Raw genomic sequence first — 15,008 nt, 5'->3', positions numbered from 1 at the left:
CACACACATACACACACACCCCACTGACCCAAAGGAGGTGTACACACATATACACACACACCCTGCTGACCCAAAGAGCTGTATACACACACACACACACACACACACCACTGACCCAAAGAAGTTGTACACACACACCCCACTGACTCAAAGGAGGTGTACACACACATACACACACACACACACTGACTCAAAGGAGGTGTACACACACATACACACACACCCCACTGACTCAAAGGAAGTGTACACACACATACACACACACCCCACTGATGCAAAGGAGGTGTACACACACATACACACACACCCTGCTGACCCAAAGAGCTATACACACACACACACACACACCCCACTGACCCAAAGGAGTTGTACACACACACCCCACTGACTCAAAGGAGGTGTACACACACATACACATACCCTGCTGACCCAAAGGAGTTGTACACACACACACACACACACACACCCTGGTCTCTTCCTAAAACTCTCTGGTTTTCCACTCACCACAGAGCACGTGACCCTCAAATGTTCAGGCTGTTTGTGTCCGGTTTTCCTTAAGGGCTCAGCTCCTTCTTTGTGCATAAGGAAAACTTTCATGGAGAGAACGAATCCATATCAATTACTTGAGCGGAGATCTCAGCATCCTACTTGGGTTTATGGACTCTGATTTTATTTTGAAAACACAGTGTGTATCTGCATATTAATAAGCACTTGTTGGATTGGCCTCATTTAATCATCTCACATTAAATTAAATATAATCTTGATTTTGATATTATTGTTCCAGCAGGAAAAGAAGCCATGAGTCAGTCAGTCAATTGAAAGTTATCCTTGAAGATTCCAAAATGCTATACTGCTCTTTTTTTTCCCACTTTTCATTGAAGTTTAATATAGGTACTGAAAAGGTCCTTATCATAAATTTGAACCCACTCATGCAAACCACACGCAGAACAAGAAATGAGACACTGTTTTTGCAGCAATACGGATGATCATACTAAGTGAAGTCAGAAAGAGGAAGACAAATACCATAAGATATCACTTACATGTGGAATCTAAAATATGGCACAGGTGAATCTACCTACAAAACAGGAACAGACTCACAGACATGGAGAACACACTTGTGGTTGCCAAGAGGGAGGGGTGATGGAGGGAAGGACTGGGAGACTGGAATTTGCAGATACAAACTAGTATACAGAGGATGGATAAACAAGGTCCTACTGTATCGCACATGGAAATATATCTGATATCCTGTGGTAACTGCTTTATTTAAACTAGATAACCAACAAGGACCTACTGTACAGCACAGAGAACTCTGCTCAATGTTATGTGGCAGCCTGGATGGGAGGGGAGATTGGGGGAGAATGGATACATGTTTATGTATGGCTGAGTCCCTTCACTGTCCACCTGAAACTATCACAACATTGTCAACTGGCTATACCCCAATACAAAATAAAAAGTTTTAAAAAGATTTCTATGTTCTCTTCATATGATCATAAATTAAAAAAATCCTGCAATAAACCATAATGGGAAAAGAATATGGAAAAGAATTATATAATTGAGTCATTCTGCTGTACAGAAGAAATTAACACATTATCAATCAACTCTACTTCAATAAAATTTTCAAAAAAAAAAAAAAACAAAGAAAAAAAGAAATGGGACATTGTCAGCATCCCCTAGATGCCCTCTGCCCTCCTGGTACCCTTCTAATCACCATCTCCCAAAGGGCACCCCGACATCCCACCCCGCATGGATAAGCAGCCCGCTGTCCTTCCTATCAGTGGAGCCACGCTGGAGGAACTAAGGACTCTCATGTCTGGGGTTTTGGCTCAGCGTTATGTGGCAGGACTCCTCCAGGCTACTGCACATGTGCAGATCTGCAGGATGGTTTCGTGTGTGACAAGCCTCAGTGCAAGGGGAGCAGCTGCTGGGGGACCTCGGATTGTCTGCAGCTTGGGGTGACAACTACCTGCCTTGGACGCTCTGGTGCACGCATCCTGATGGCTCTGTTAGCCTCCTGTGGCCCCTGGAACAAATGGGCCCCAGATACAGGGCTTTAAGCAACTCAAGTTCAGGAGACTGGGAGTCTAGAAGCAGGTTCAGTGGCGGAGGTCAAGGCATCAGCAGGGCTGCTCACCTCCTGGAGACTCCAGGGGTGATCACCTCTGCTGACAACCCTTGACATGTGGTCACAAGCCTTGACAGTCTCTGCCTCCATCATCCCTGCCTTCTCCTCTGCTTCCACTCTCCTCTGCCTCTCTCTTAGAAGGACCCTTGTGGGGAATTCCCTGGCCGTCTAGTGGTTAGGACTTGGCATTCTCACTGACAGGGCCCTGGGTTCTATCCCAGGTCAGGGAGCTAAGATTCCACAAGCAGAGTGTGGCACAGCCAAAAAAAAAAAAACACACACAAATATATAATACACACTATGTGTACTGGCAGTTTGGAAGTGAAGTGAAGGTGTTAGCCTATTAGTCATATCTGACTCTTTATGACCCCGTGGACTATAAACTGCCAGGATCCTCTGTCCACGGAAATTTCCAGGCAAGAACACTGGAGTGGGTTGCCATTCCCTTCTCCAGGGGATCTTCCCGACTCAGGGATTGAACCTGGGTCTTCTACATTACAGGCAGATTCTTTACTTCCTGAGTCACAAGGGAAGCCCCGAGGTTCATACAGTCAAGCTATGGTTTTTGTAGTAGTCATGTACAGATGTGAGACTTGTACCATAAAGAAAGCTGAGCACCAAAGAATTGATGCTTTCAAACTCTGGTGCTGGAGAAGATTCTTGAGAGTCCCTTGGACAACAAGGAGATCAAACCAGTCAATCCTAAAGGAAATCAACCCTGAACATTCATTGGAAGGACTGAAGCTGAAGCTCCAATCCTTTGGCCATCTGATTTGAAAAGTTGACTCTGACTCAGGAGACCTCATGACTGATGCTGGGAAAGACTGAGGGCAGGATGAGAAGAGGGCGACAGAGGATGATATGGTTGGATGACATTACCAACTCAATGGACATAAGTCTGAACAAAGTCCAAGAGAAAGTGAAGGACAGGGAATCCTGGAGATCGCAGAGTCGGACACAACTCAGTGACTGAACAACAACGAACAATACACACACACACACGTGCGCACACACACACACACACACACACACACACACACACACAATTGGTTCTGGTTCTACAGATAATCCAAACACAGTTACAATTTATATACATTTCCCTCCTTGATGACTAATGGAGTTGAGGACATTTCCATGCGGTTATTGGGCCTTTTCAAGGGGTGAAATGTCTCTGGGTCCTTTTTCTCTTCAGTTGTTTCCTTTTTCTTGGATAGTGCATTCTTTTAAAATGAGTAACCTGTTAGAACATTTTCCACTAAATACGTGTGTGGAGAAGAAACGTGTTTTTGGTGTCAGGCCATGAGACGTGAGGTCCAGGTGGGTGCGAGCGATGAGCGGCCATGAATTCTGGACAGTGAACACCCACCACAGCCTCCAGGCCCCTATCAGCCTGGACAGTTTCCAGAAGGAAAACACACAAGAGCCTGAAGACCACTGTCAGTAACCGGGATGAGCAAGACAAAATTCAGTCCCAGATTAATGTGCTATGCCTCCACTCACTTCCTTGAAACAAGAGCTAATGTCGTTTCAAGGAAGTGCTCATTACCTGGGACATTAAACACTATATTTATACAAATGCATGTGTTTATGGATTCTTCTGCATCAATCAGCAGCAGCTGCTGACCAGGTCTGCACAGTGATGGCCCGTTGATGGCTATTGGTACCACACGTGGGAACCTTGGAGAGGCAGCCATACCACCAGCGTGACCTCTGGCTTTCTGCCATGAAATACTGGATGTTAAATACACCAGGGACTTCCCAGGGGACTCAGTAGTAAAGAGTCCACCTGCCAATGCAGGAGACACAGGAGATGTGGGTTCCATCCTTGGACTGGGAAGATCCCCTGGAAGAGGAAATGGCAACCCATGGACAGAGGAGCCTGCAGGCTACAATCCATGGGGGGTCACGAAGAGTCAGACACGACTGACTGACTGAGCACACAAACACACACACACACACACATAAATACACCTAAGTCTGACTTCTCTTAATCACTGTAAAGGAAGAAATCTGGTTTGAGACAACAGTCAACACAAACATAAACATACTCTCGGTATTTGATGAAAACCACCAGGAGAGCTAGCGCGAGACCTGCTCCTGCTGCAGCAGTAACCACCACCTATAGCAGCCACATGGGCCTTGAAGGCAGAAAGGCCAGTACACAGAGAGCACCCCTCCCCCAACAAATGTATCTTTCTCCCAACAATCTTGATTCCTACAACAACTGCCCTGCAATTAGCAGGCACTTTCCACCGGTGGCACAGGGCAGTAAGCCATGCAAGAGGCATTCGCCAGCATCTCAGCCGGGTCCCCCCAGAGCCAGGAGCCTTGGAGAGGAAATGATACCTACCCCTACCTGTGCCAGCGCAAACAGCAAGCTGACTAAAAAGGGGAGCAGCTTTAAGACGTGTTCTCTTTATTTACTTTTGGCTGCACTGGGTCTTCGTTGCTGTGCAGGCTCTTCTCTAGTCATGGCGAGTGGGGGCTGCTCTCCAGCTGTGGTGCACAGACTTCTCATTGTGGTGGCTTCTCTTGGCGTGGAGCACAGGCTCAGTAGTTGCAGCACATGTACTTAATCACTCCACAGCATGTGGGATCTTCCCAGACCAGGGATCAAACCCATGTCTCCTGCATTGGCAGGTGAATTCTTTACCACTGAGCCACCAGGGAAGCCCTGAGACTTTCTTCTGACCCTTCATTACCCAGAGGATGAACAGCACATCAGAGCTCAAAAGAGGAAGAGAAGACAGGAGTTGTGAGTGCCCAGGGTTTCGGGGGCCCAGAGAAAAGCCCTTCAGGACACCCCTACAAAAGCTCACCAGCCTGCAAAGGCCCCTGGAGCCCAGCTTCCTGACCTGCAGCCTGGCTCCCCCCCTCCTTCCTCCTGCCCTTGCTGCACAGCTGGTTAGGACTCGGTCCCCCTCCCTACAGATGCCCGAAAGTCCCCAGGAGCCTTGGCAATGGGATGAGGACAGCGCCTGCTGGGCAGGACAGCCCTGTTACCTCAGCCTGGGTCCCTCTAGACTTTCACGCTTGCCAACAACTGGACAGAGGCCTCCCAGCCATCCATCCCTGTCCTTCCAAATAAGTCAGCAGGGCCATGGAGTTTAACTCCATGTGAGCAAATTAATAACATGACTTATGGTTTGCCAGGGATTTTGTCGTCCTTATAGAGGAACAGTGGCAATTTGATCTAGAAAGTCTATAAATCTCTAAAGGGTAAAATTAAACATCTGAGCTAGCAAGGCCGGGATGTGGACACGGCAGCCTCTGCCCACGTCATGCAAGGAGCTCTGTCCTTTCCCACTCCCCAAGCCTCCCCAACCCGCCCCAGCTCTCAGCACACCCCCACTCCTCATTCTTAACCAGCCCTCCCGCGGTCCACTGGGTCCCGAAGCTGAGTGATGGAAACACCTCCCAGATACATCACGGGGCAGAGTACGTGTCTCCCCACCTGTTCTGCCCCCAACTACAGTGAGATGCCCCCACATGTCCAAGGCTACTCAAGACCCAGACAGTCAAGACCCACCATCTCCTGCTCTGACCTGCCCAAACCACATTATCCCAAAACCAAACACTCAGCCCCCACCCCCATACTGTGTACCCTCTCCAGACTGGCCCCTCTGGCCTGAGCTCTAGATAGGCGAATCCACCCACTCTTTCAGGATGGGGTACCTAATCCAAGTCCCCCCCGCCCCATGCTGGGTGCTCACACCTTCCAGCCTGGGATACTCTGGGGGCACTCTGGGGCCAGAGTCACACTCGGCATCTGATTCCCCCACACCCTCCAGCAGCTCCCCTTCACTCCTCTCCTGACTACACCCAGCTTGAGACAGGGATCCAAATAATGGAACAGAGCAAGCACTCAGGAAATACCTGTTGGATGGATGGATGGGTGGATGGGTGGGTGAATGGATGGTTGTATGGGTGGATGGATGGTTGGATGGAGCCCCTGGCAAAAGGGCTCCAGGGTAACTAAAGAGAAGAGAACCTGTCCCTGCACTAGCACTGCAGAGACTTCTCAGATGAGAGGGCTGGGAGGGCAATGCTAAGGGCTGCCATTTAAGTGCCTGGCACCCCTTTTTTCATTATCAGACAAGTGATCTCCTAATGGATGAAAGGAGCAACACGCGCAGAGTTAAGGAAGTGTTCCCAAAGCTAGAGTGGAGAGAATGCTGCCATATCCAGGGACCACCCCCAGGGCAGCTCCCTCATGAAGTGGACACAGCAAGAGATGTCTCTGCCTCTGGAGGGGTGGGGGGTGGGTGTCACAGCCACTGAGGCAGCACTGTTCTCACTGCTGATTAAGCGCAGACCAGCCTGTGATCAAGAAGAAAACCATTCCTTGAGGAAATGTAATTAATTGAAAAGCTGAAACCTGCAAAAGCCCAAAGGAGACACACAATCAAGAGTTCTTGGTCTGGAGGGGCTCCTGCTCTGAAGAGTTTCAGCTCAGGGACGTCCCTCCAAGAGCAAAGAGCTGACGGCATGTCCACCCTGCCACACGCCAGCTCCCTCCTGTTCGCCCCTCAAAGGGCAGGGAAAGGTCAGGGGCAGAATCTTTGCTGCACACGGATACAGAGAAAGGCACATCCAGGCAGGGCTGAGGTCAGACCTGCCTCAGGGACTCAAGCGGTCAGACCAGGCGGGCAGCACCAGGACCCGCTCTCCAGTGGTCAGCCACCAGGGCTCACTGCAACCAAAGGGGTCCAGCTAGAGACCCAAGGTAGCACCTGGTATCTAGGCCTGGCAGGTGAACTGGGACACACACACACACAGAGTACACCCGGCGACTGGCACTGAGCGGGCGCTCTACTGTAACAGATGCTCACACACACACATCTGGTCTCTCTCCATCCTTGCCTCAGTGGCCGGCTGACAAGGAGGAAAAAGCAGGCCTTGATGTGCCCCTCTCAGGAAGAGGTCGCTGGCCAGTAGCTGCTGGAGGCTTCCTGGACCTCCCGATTCCCCACCCCTGACAGCTGTCATAGGCTCTGGGTGACACACACAGATGTCAGAGCACACGGCCCGTCATCACACGGGAAGACCCAGAAACAAACCGAGTTTCACTGGAGCAACTTACACGCCTGCTGCCTGGCTGGGGAGGTGGGGTGAGAAATCCATCATCACTAAACACAGGCACCCGCTCAGCAAACAGGTCTCCTAGTTTCCAAACAATGGATTTTTCCAAGACTTTGACAGACCAACAGGGGAAAACTACACAACATTTCTTTTTCAAACTTTAAACTTCTTATTTTATATTGGGGTATAGCAGTTAACTATGTTGTGATACTTTCAGGTGGACAGCAAAGGGACTCAGCCATACATATATATATATATCCACTCTCCGCCAAACTCCCTTCCCATCCAGGCTGCTGCATAACACCGAGCAGAGTTCCTTGTGCTATATAGGAGGTCCTTGTTGGTTACTCATTTTAAACTACATTTTAAAAATGAAAATTAGCGATGCACATGACAGCTCAGAGAAATTCATGTTTAGAGCTGCCTTGCTGGAGAATGAATTCCATGAATGTAAAACCAAATCATGGAGAAATAAATAAACACATATTTTAAAAAAATACTATCATATATAGGGTTATGAACAAACTCAGACACAAGTGAGCAACTGGACAACAACTCACACATAGATACATATCTATCTCCCAACTGAAAATTCTAAATGCCACTAGTTGTCTCCTACTTCCTGACTGTTGACTAATCAGAATTTGTTGAGAACAAGTGCCTAAGTATTTCACAGCTGAGTGTCTTTTAGCTGAGTTTAGTCCAGGGGCAGGAAGTGCAAAGAACCCATGGTACCTCCGAATGCAAAGAGGAAAACACCTTACAAACCCAGCAACGACAGTTGTGCTGGGCGGCAAGCTCCCAGGCCCTCTTGCTGTCCCCATGAAGGCCCGTGGGTTACTAGTAATGTGTCCATAACTCTTCAACCACCAGCCAGAGCTCAAGGTCCACGGTTCACCACCACCAGATTATCTAAGCACAGGCTGAAAATGAGCTCCTGAACTGTATCTGTCACGTAGGCTTCCCTGGTGGCTCAGCAGTAAATGTGCCTGTCAAGTCAGGAGACACAAGTTCGATCCCTGGTTCAGGAAGATTCCCTGGAGAAGGGAATGGCAACCTACTCCAGTATTCTTGCCTGGAGAATCCCACGGACAGACGAGCCTGGCGGGTTACAGTCCATGGGGTGGCAAAGAGTGAGACATAACTGAGCGACTGAGCACACGTATACACCTATCACATACGTGGTCACAAGTGCTAGTCATGCCCACCCAGTTTAAAAACAAATCTGATGCAAACTGGGCCCCAGTGAGATGTTGAGGGGGGAGATAGGGAGGATGCAGGTGATAGGGGATTGTCGGGGAGGGGTATCATGGGCTCTGAAGGCTCACCAACCAATCTCAGCAATGCCCGAAACAGTAGCAGCCTCAAGCAAGTCACCACTGCCTGGTCCTAGGTCACCTCGTTGCCAAGTGAAGACGTGCCTCTCATGCTTGGCAAGGAACTATTTAAACAGCACATACAAGGAAAGAGAAGGCAACACACAGAAGTGCCTGATGAGGGACTACCCTGGAGGTCCCTTGATTAAGACCTCACCTTCCAAAGCAGGGGGTGCAGGCTCAATTTCTGGTCAGAGAACTAGGATTCCACATGCCTCACAGCCAAAAAACCAGAGCATAAACAACAGAAGCAATATTGTAACAAATTCAATAAAGACTTTAAAAAATATCTCCACAACAAAACAATCTTTAAAAAAAAAATAAAAAGTGCCCAGTGATGTGTATTTCATCCCAGTCAGTTTCTCCATCCAAAACCACCTTTGAATGCCAGCATGCTTCCGTTTTCAGAAAACCCACAAGATGCAAATATCTGTGCGGTCAGGAGATGCCGACATCTCAAGCTGTATTTTTTCTCTTTAATTTTGATCCTTCATGCACAAAACCACAGATGCAGCCCCTTACATCAGAACAGCACCTGAGAGTGTAGGAAGCATGACAGTCTCCCACTAGGCTGCATGTAAAGCCAGCAAAGCTGACCCTTCAAACTCCCAGTAAAACAAAAGAAGCCACAGCACTGTAGCCACCGGCATCCATGAAGCTCTGGCTGAGCACCAACCTCTCATCTCAGTTCAGTGCTGGACTTCTGGGATCAAAACCAGCCCGGCAAGCTCTATCAGGCACCTATGATGGAGGCTGAGAAAGGCGCCCAGGGCTGGTGGCTCACCCAAGGCCCCAGAGATCAGTGACAGTTTTCCCCCTTAAAAAACCAGTGGCCCCCTCCAGTGGGGCCAAAACACAGGTAGGGAGAATCAGGCAGGGTGGGGAGGCTTCAGGAGGGGCAGGCTGGCACACAAGGACAGGCGGAGTGGCCGGGAGCCTGAAGACACGAAGTCCGACATAAGGGGAAAGACCAGTTTAGAAACTTCCAGATGAAGAAGGTAGGGAACCTAAGCCAGAGGGGGTCTTGTTCCCAGCACGTCCATGACCCACCGAGGTGAGCGCAGGCACAGCCTGAGAGCTGACCAGCCAAACAACCAAGAATCCCAAAGGAGTTTCCGTGAAGGATCAGAACGCCCACTACTGGGGCTGGATGGCCTTCCAGCCACGTGACATCTGGCCTGCCCCCCCCACCCCGCCACCTCTCCATCACTCTCTCCTGCAGATCCTGTGTAGGCAAGGTTCTGCTGGAGGTCTGGGAGGGACCAGCTGTGAATGTAGCAGTTTTTAGGTGTGGGGTCTGGGGAAGCGAGCAGCAGGGCACCAGGCTTGTACTGGAAGGAAGCATGATGCTCCTGGGGTTTCATTCATTCGTTCATCCATTTAACAAGTTGGGCTAAGGGTCAACCAGGTGCCAAGCACTATTCTTGTTCCAGGGACACAGAAGTCAACACAGCCTGTATGTTGCAGTGGTAAGAGACAGAATAAAAGTATAAAAATCATAAATTGTGTTAGGTCCTAAGAAGAAACACAAAGCAGGGTTAACATGAAAGGCAGAAATGATGCTAATTTATGTAGGAAGCTGAAATACAGACAGAGAAGTGAGGGTTAACATGAAAGGCAGAAATGATGCTAATTTATGTAGGAAGCTGAAATACAGACAGAGAAGTGAGTGAGAGAGCAAGCCAGGTGGACACATGCAGGAGGCACATGCCAGGGAGATGGAAAGCAAGTGCAAAGGCCCTGAGGCAGGCAGGAGCTCAGCAAACTTGGCAACTGGCAGAGAAGAGGGAAAAGTCCATATTCATCTGGGATGATGAAGGACGGACACGGGCCAAGGTGGCAGGTGGGGATGACACAAAGCAAGCCTGGGCAATGAGCCTGCCTGATGGTATGGCTGGGAGCGAGGAAGGGAACCTGCAGAAATAAAAATCAGGCTGAGGGTGTGGAGAGGGCGCTGGGGAGCCACTGCAGGCTTGAGTGAGGGACATCAGCCCAGCCCAGCACAGGACACCCTGTAGCTAGCACAGAAATCACAAGTCAGGCAGCAACAGCACCTGCCGAAATGGGGTCAGGGGGTTCCCAAGAAGACTCGTGAATCTCAGGCCCATCGAGACAGCCTGGATGCATGACAACAAGGTCGCTGTCCTCCCTGGCTCCCTTGTGCATCCGAGAGGACTGGGAGAGTGGAGGACTGCCTACAGGAGAGGCAGAGAAGAGGCACCCATGACAGCCGAGTCAGCCCGTGCCTGCAGGCTGCTCTGAGCCACCAGCTGGAGCCAACCCAGGTGGTGAGTGGGGCCTCAAAAGGGGCCAGAGAATCCCCATGTGGGCACACAGCCAACTACCAACCACCAACTGGGCACCTGGGCCCCACTTGGTGAACAATCATTTCAGACATGACCAACAGGATGGAGCCACACAACCGTCAGTGTCCACGTCACTCCCCATCCCAGCCAGGTCAGGGCTCAGGAAACCCAGCTCTCTGCCACTCTCTCAAGGCAGAATGCTGCTTTCTGCCACTTGTTCTGGAAGGAAGCCCTCCATGCCAGCTCAGGGCCTCCCTCTGTGGCCATCTGCACCCAGTCCTCCAAACTTCCCCGACATAAACGTCTCTCCAAGACTTCAGACCCCAGTGTGACCAGAGGCCCTGACCTGCTGAGTCCCTGGATCAGGTGCTCAGGGCTTAGGATGGGGAAGAGTGCCCAGGTGGAGCTGAGGCCTGGGTGGGGGGAGGGGTTGTGCTTGTGCCCTGGGGCTCCTGTCCCTCCACAGGCCTCAGGGCTGCCCAAGTCAAACAAAGCCCAGCCCAAGGCAAGCCTCCCATCACATGAGCTTTCCCTGAGTTCCTCAGTTGTGTCTAGGAAACATTAAGGTGTTTTGGCACTCCCTCTTAGCTCCAGGGGGGCGACTGGTGTCTTTTACAATTATCTTTTATTTTTATCCCGCATTTCTTAGCTCAGTTGGCAAATTGGATTATTTATGCGCCTCCATTTCACAATCCATCCCCACCAATTATCCCTGTGAAACTAATTTTTTTTTTTAAGGGTTAGAAGTACCAAGGCAGAGCCAAGTTAACAAACCACAAGTCCAGCCCGGGGCAACTGAGAACACAAACAAGAGGCCAAAGATTAAGAAACTGACCGCCTGCCAGTGCCCACCCCACCTCTCATACTCACACACGCAGGCACACGCACACGTGCGCACACACACACACACACCCCATCTGGTCCGGCCCACACTTCTCCCAGGCAGAGAAGCCCAGTACCCTGGAGATGGGAAGGCAGACAATGGGGGAGGGGCCCAACCATGCTCCCCAGCCAATGAGCAGAGGTCTGGAGAGCCGGGCCCCACAGCAGACTCTCAGGGCGCCCGTCACTAGGGCCACCACCCAGACCTAGTGCAGCTCTGGAGACCCATCCCAGGGTCTCTCTGCCAGTGCCATGGGGCCCACCCAGGAGGCGGCCCACTCAGCAAGCTGACTCGTCAGCAAGCTCCAACGTGCTTACTAACACCCTGGACAGCATCCTGAGTGCCAGCAGGCTCCATGCCAGGGTCATTTGCTGCTCAGGAGCCACCAACCCCCTTTCCTGAGTGCAGATGGAGGCAGGATGGACAGCCCCCCAGCAGTGAGGGCACAGGGAAGGGCATCGTGGCTGGAGGACCCTCAGTGTCCCCTGAAGAATGGAAGCCCCCCAAGAGAAGGCAAGACCCTCCCCCTCACCTCCCCTCACCAGAAGGACCCAGAGGCTTTAAAAAGGAGCCATCCACCAGGCTGTGGGTACACGGCAGAGCAAACTAAATGTGCACCCCAGGAAAAGCTGTGTGGTTCCCACCCTGGAAGCCTGCAGGTCATTATTCCCAAAACCACTATTTTTCTCAAAGAGAAAGAAGGAGAGCATGTGGGGGGTGAGGGGGGTTTGGTATTTTCAGAAAGGGGACAGAGGCTGAAGAGGTCAGGGACAGCTCAGCCCACGGGATGAAGGGCACAAAGGAGATTCCCCACTTTGGGGTTGACCGTCCCCACGGCCATTTATGAGTTGGCTTAACCACCAAATTTGAGGTTGGCCCCTATCAGGCTGGATCCAAACATATGTCAAAAAATTAAGTCTTCCTTCTGCAAGTAAATACTAAGTTGAGACAAGCAGGTACAATCTCAGCCTCCATGCTTAGCGAGTCTCGGGAAGGGTGGGCCCCTCATGACTCTCCCTCGGCACCGGGTCCAGGGCAATTTCGACCCCCAAGTCCCCAGCCCCGCGGCCTTGATAGACCGAGGCCCGCTGCCCGGCCCGCCCGGGGCACAGCCCGGCTTGGGGGCGGGGGCCTCGCCCTTCGCATAGACCATCAGTAGCAGCCAGGCCGAGGGGAAAGGGGCTGGGACGATCGGGCAGGTTCGCGCCGTGCCCCCAGCCCAGCGCCGGCAGCCCAGGGGAACCCGACTGTGGAATTTTTAACTGAGGAGTTTCTCCCGCTGGGCCTCGTTATAAAGAAAAAGGGTGGAGGGCTAGAAAACCGGGGCTCGGCTTCCCAGGTGACAGGGAACCCAGAAAAGACCCCAAACTCGAGAGTTGCCGCCCCTCACAGGGACTCAGTACCAGTGCCGAGAGGGGCCGCGGAACACTCCAGCGGCCCCGCCAGCCCGGCGGGACCCGAGGGGGCAGCCGCCGCGGGTCTGCGCCCCTGGTCTGCGCCTAGTCGCCCCTCGCCGCCGCGCCCCCGCCCGGGATGCGCGAGCCACCAGCTCGGCCCCGCCGCGCCCGCCCGGCTGTACCCCTGATCCCCGCGGCGCCCCCAGTCCGCAGCGCCGCCCGATCGCGCCCCCCGCGCCCGCCCCGGCGCCCCCAGGCTGCGGCCGCTCTGGGGAAGGGTCGGGTAGCCCGGACCCCGGTTTACCTGGCCCGAGCTCAGGGCCGTGCGAGTGCACGGCCGCCGCCGCTGTGTCCCCAAGGCCGAGCGCGGGGCCGCCGCCGCAGCTCTTTGTGAGCCGCGCACCGAGATGCTGCCGAGCCCGGGAAGCTGGATAGCGGCGGGCGCGCCCCGAACGCGGCGTACGGCACGCAGGGCCGCTCCTGCCCGGCCCACGCAGCGGGGCCCGCGGGCGCACCCCGCACCGGCCTGCGTCTGGACGCCCGCGCCCCGCCCCGCCCTGGCCTCGCCAGCGCCCCTCGCCGGGCGAGAGCGCGCGGCGGGAAGACCAGGAGGAGGACAAAGATGCGTGCGCGCCCAGCCCCCTCCCCGAGCCCTCGCCCCGACTCTGGGCGGACTTGTGGGGGGCGCACCTGGGGCCCAGGTCCTGCGGGGCTGGCCTCGGGTCCCTGGAGAGCACAGATTCCCCAGCGTTCCCGGCACCTGCAGGATGAGGAGACGCCGGGGTCTGGTCCTCCGGCGGGTGGAACAGGTGACAGCGAGGTGCCCCTGCGCCCGCACCTGCCCCGGGCGCCACGCTGCCCCCTGGCGGGCTCCCGAGCGCAAGTGATGGAAGGTCCTGCCCACCGCGCCCTGTTCGGCCCTGCGCAGAAGTCGCGGGGAGATCGCGGCCTCTGAGAGACCCCTCTGGAGGGCAGGCCCCCAGCGCCACCCCGCCACAGATCACTGGCTGCGTGCCAGGCCCCTGTGAACCATCCCATCACCCCGTTCCCAATATCCTGTGCTGCCCTGGCCTGACCACTGGCCGCCCCTCCCCCAAGGCCTTGCCCCAGCCCTTTCCCTCCTTATCGTCCTAAACGGAGAAGGACCCAAATCTATACACTAGACTCCAATAAAATTAAAAAGAACTCAAGTGACTCGATTCTGCCCACCCTTAGAATCTAGGAAAATCTGCCCAACTGGAGGCCCTTCCTCACATCTACGAAGCCTGTTTTTCCTGTAAGGTGGATATTCAGTGTCCAGAGGTTAGGATGTGGGCATCTCGGGGGTTATTGTTCTGTCTAACAGACGTCTAGAAACACCTGTTCCGAGGAGCGGTGTGCATCTTGGCTGAGAATCCCAGCCAGGCCAGCACTCAGCCGGGGCCTCTCACCTGAGCTGGTGTCTCTCCTCTGCACAACTCAGTTTCCTCCACTGTTAAACGGGGAAATACCATGACTTGCCTTCAGGGATAGTCACAAGACTTAGTGGCATATGCACCCCTCTGAACCCAGGGTGTAAAACGCGCCAGATCATGATGGTCACCGTTTCAACAGCAGGTGCTGTACGATGTTGATGTTCTCCAGTGATGGCTTTTGTCTGCTTGGCGTCCTCTAGAAATCTCCCACCTAACCCCAGCTCCATCCATGTGGTTCAGGTGAGGCTGAGATGTCTCAACTGACAAACCAGATCCTTGCTTCTTCAGAAAGTGGTTGTGAGAACTGATTTCATCATTAATTATTTATCTTTTTTAAAAAAAATCCCTGTGCCAGACACTGAGAAAACTGTAATTCAATGCACCCCAG

General features: G+C 52.9%; 1 protein-coding gene across 9 annotated transcripts in view; it reads right to left on the bottom strand.

The window, feature by feature from the left end:
• The window catches only part of APBA2 (amyloid beta precursor protein binding family A member 2), a 130,252-nt gene extending 116,221 nt beyond the window's left edge, over positions 1-14,031 (bottom strand). For 6 of the 9 annotated variants that reach the window (XM_042235157.2, XM_042235161.2, XM_042235162.2 and 3 more), the window contains exon 1: positions 13,471-13,609. The gene's annotated coding sequence lies outside the window, so the exon portion shown is untranslated. Of the gene's footprint in view, positions 1-13,470; positions 13,610-13,856 lie in introns of those variants that run through there. The other 3 variants (XM_042235158.2, XM_042235160.2, XM_042235163.2) reach the window with 1 other exon arrangement.
• Between the last annotated feature and the right edge of the window lie 977 nt (positions 14,032-15,008).

Source organism: Ovis aries, chromosome 18 (assembly GCF_016772045.2).
Source record: "Ovis aries strain OAR_USU_Benz2616 breed Rambouillet chromosome 18, ARS-UI_Ramb_v3.0, whole genome shotgun sequence".
Lineage (NCBI taxonomy): Eukaryota > Metazoa > Chordata > Mammalia > Artiodactyla > Bovidae > Ovis > Ovis aries.
The sequence above is the reverse complement of the archived record's forward strand: the minus strand, read 5'-3'. Positions and strand labels throughout refer to the sequence as shown.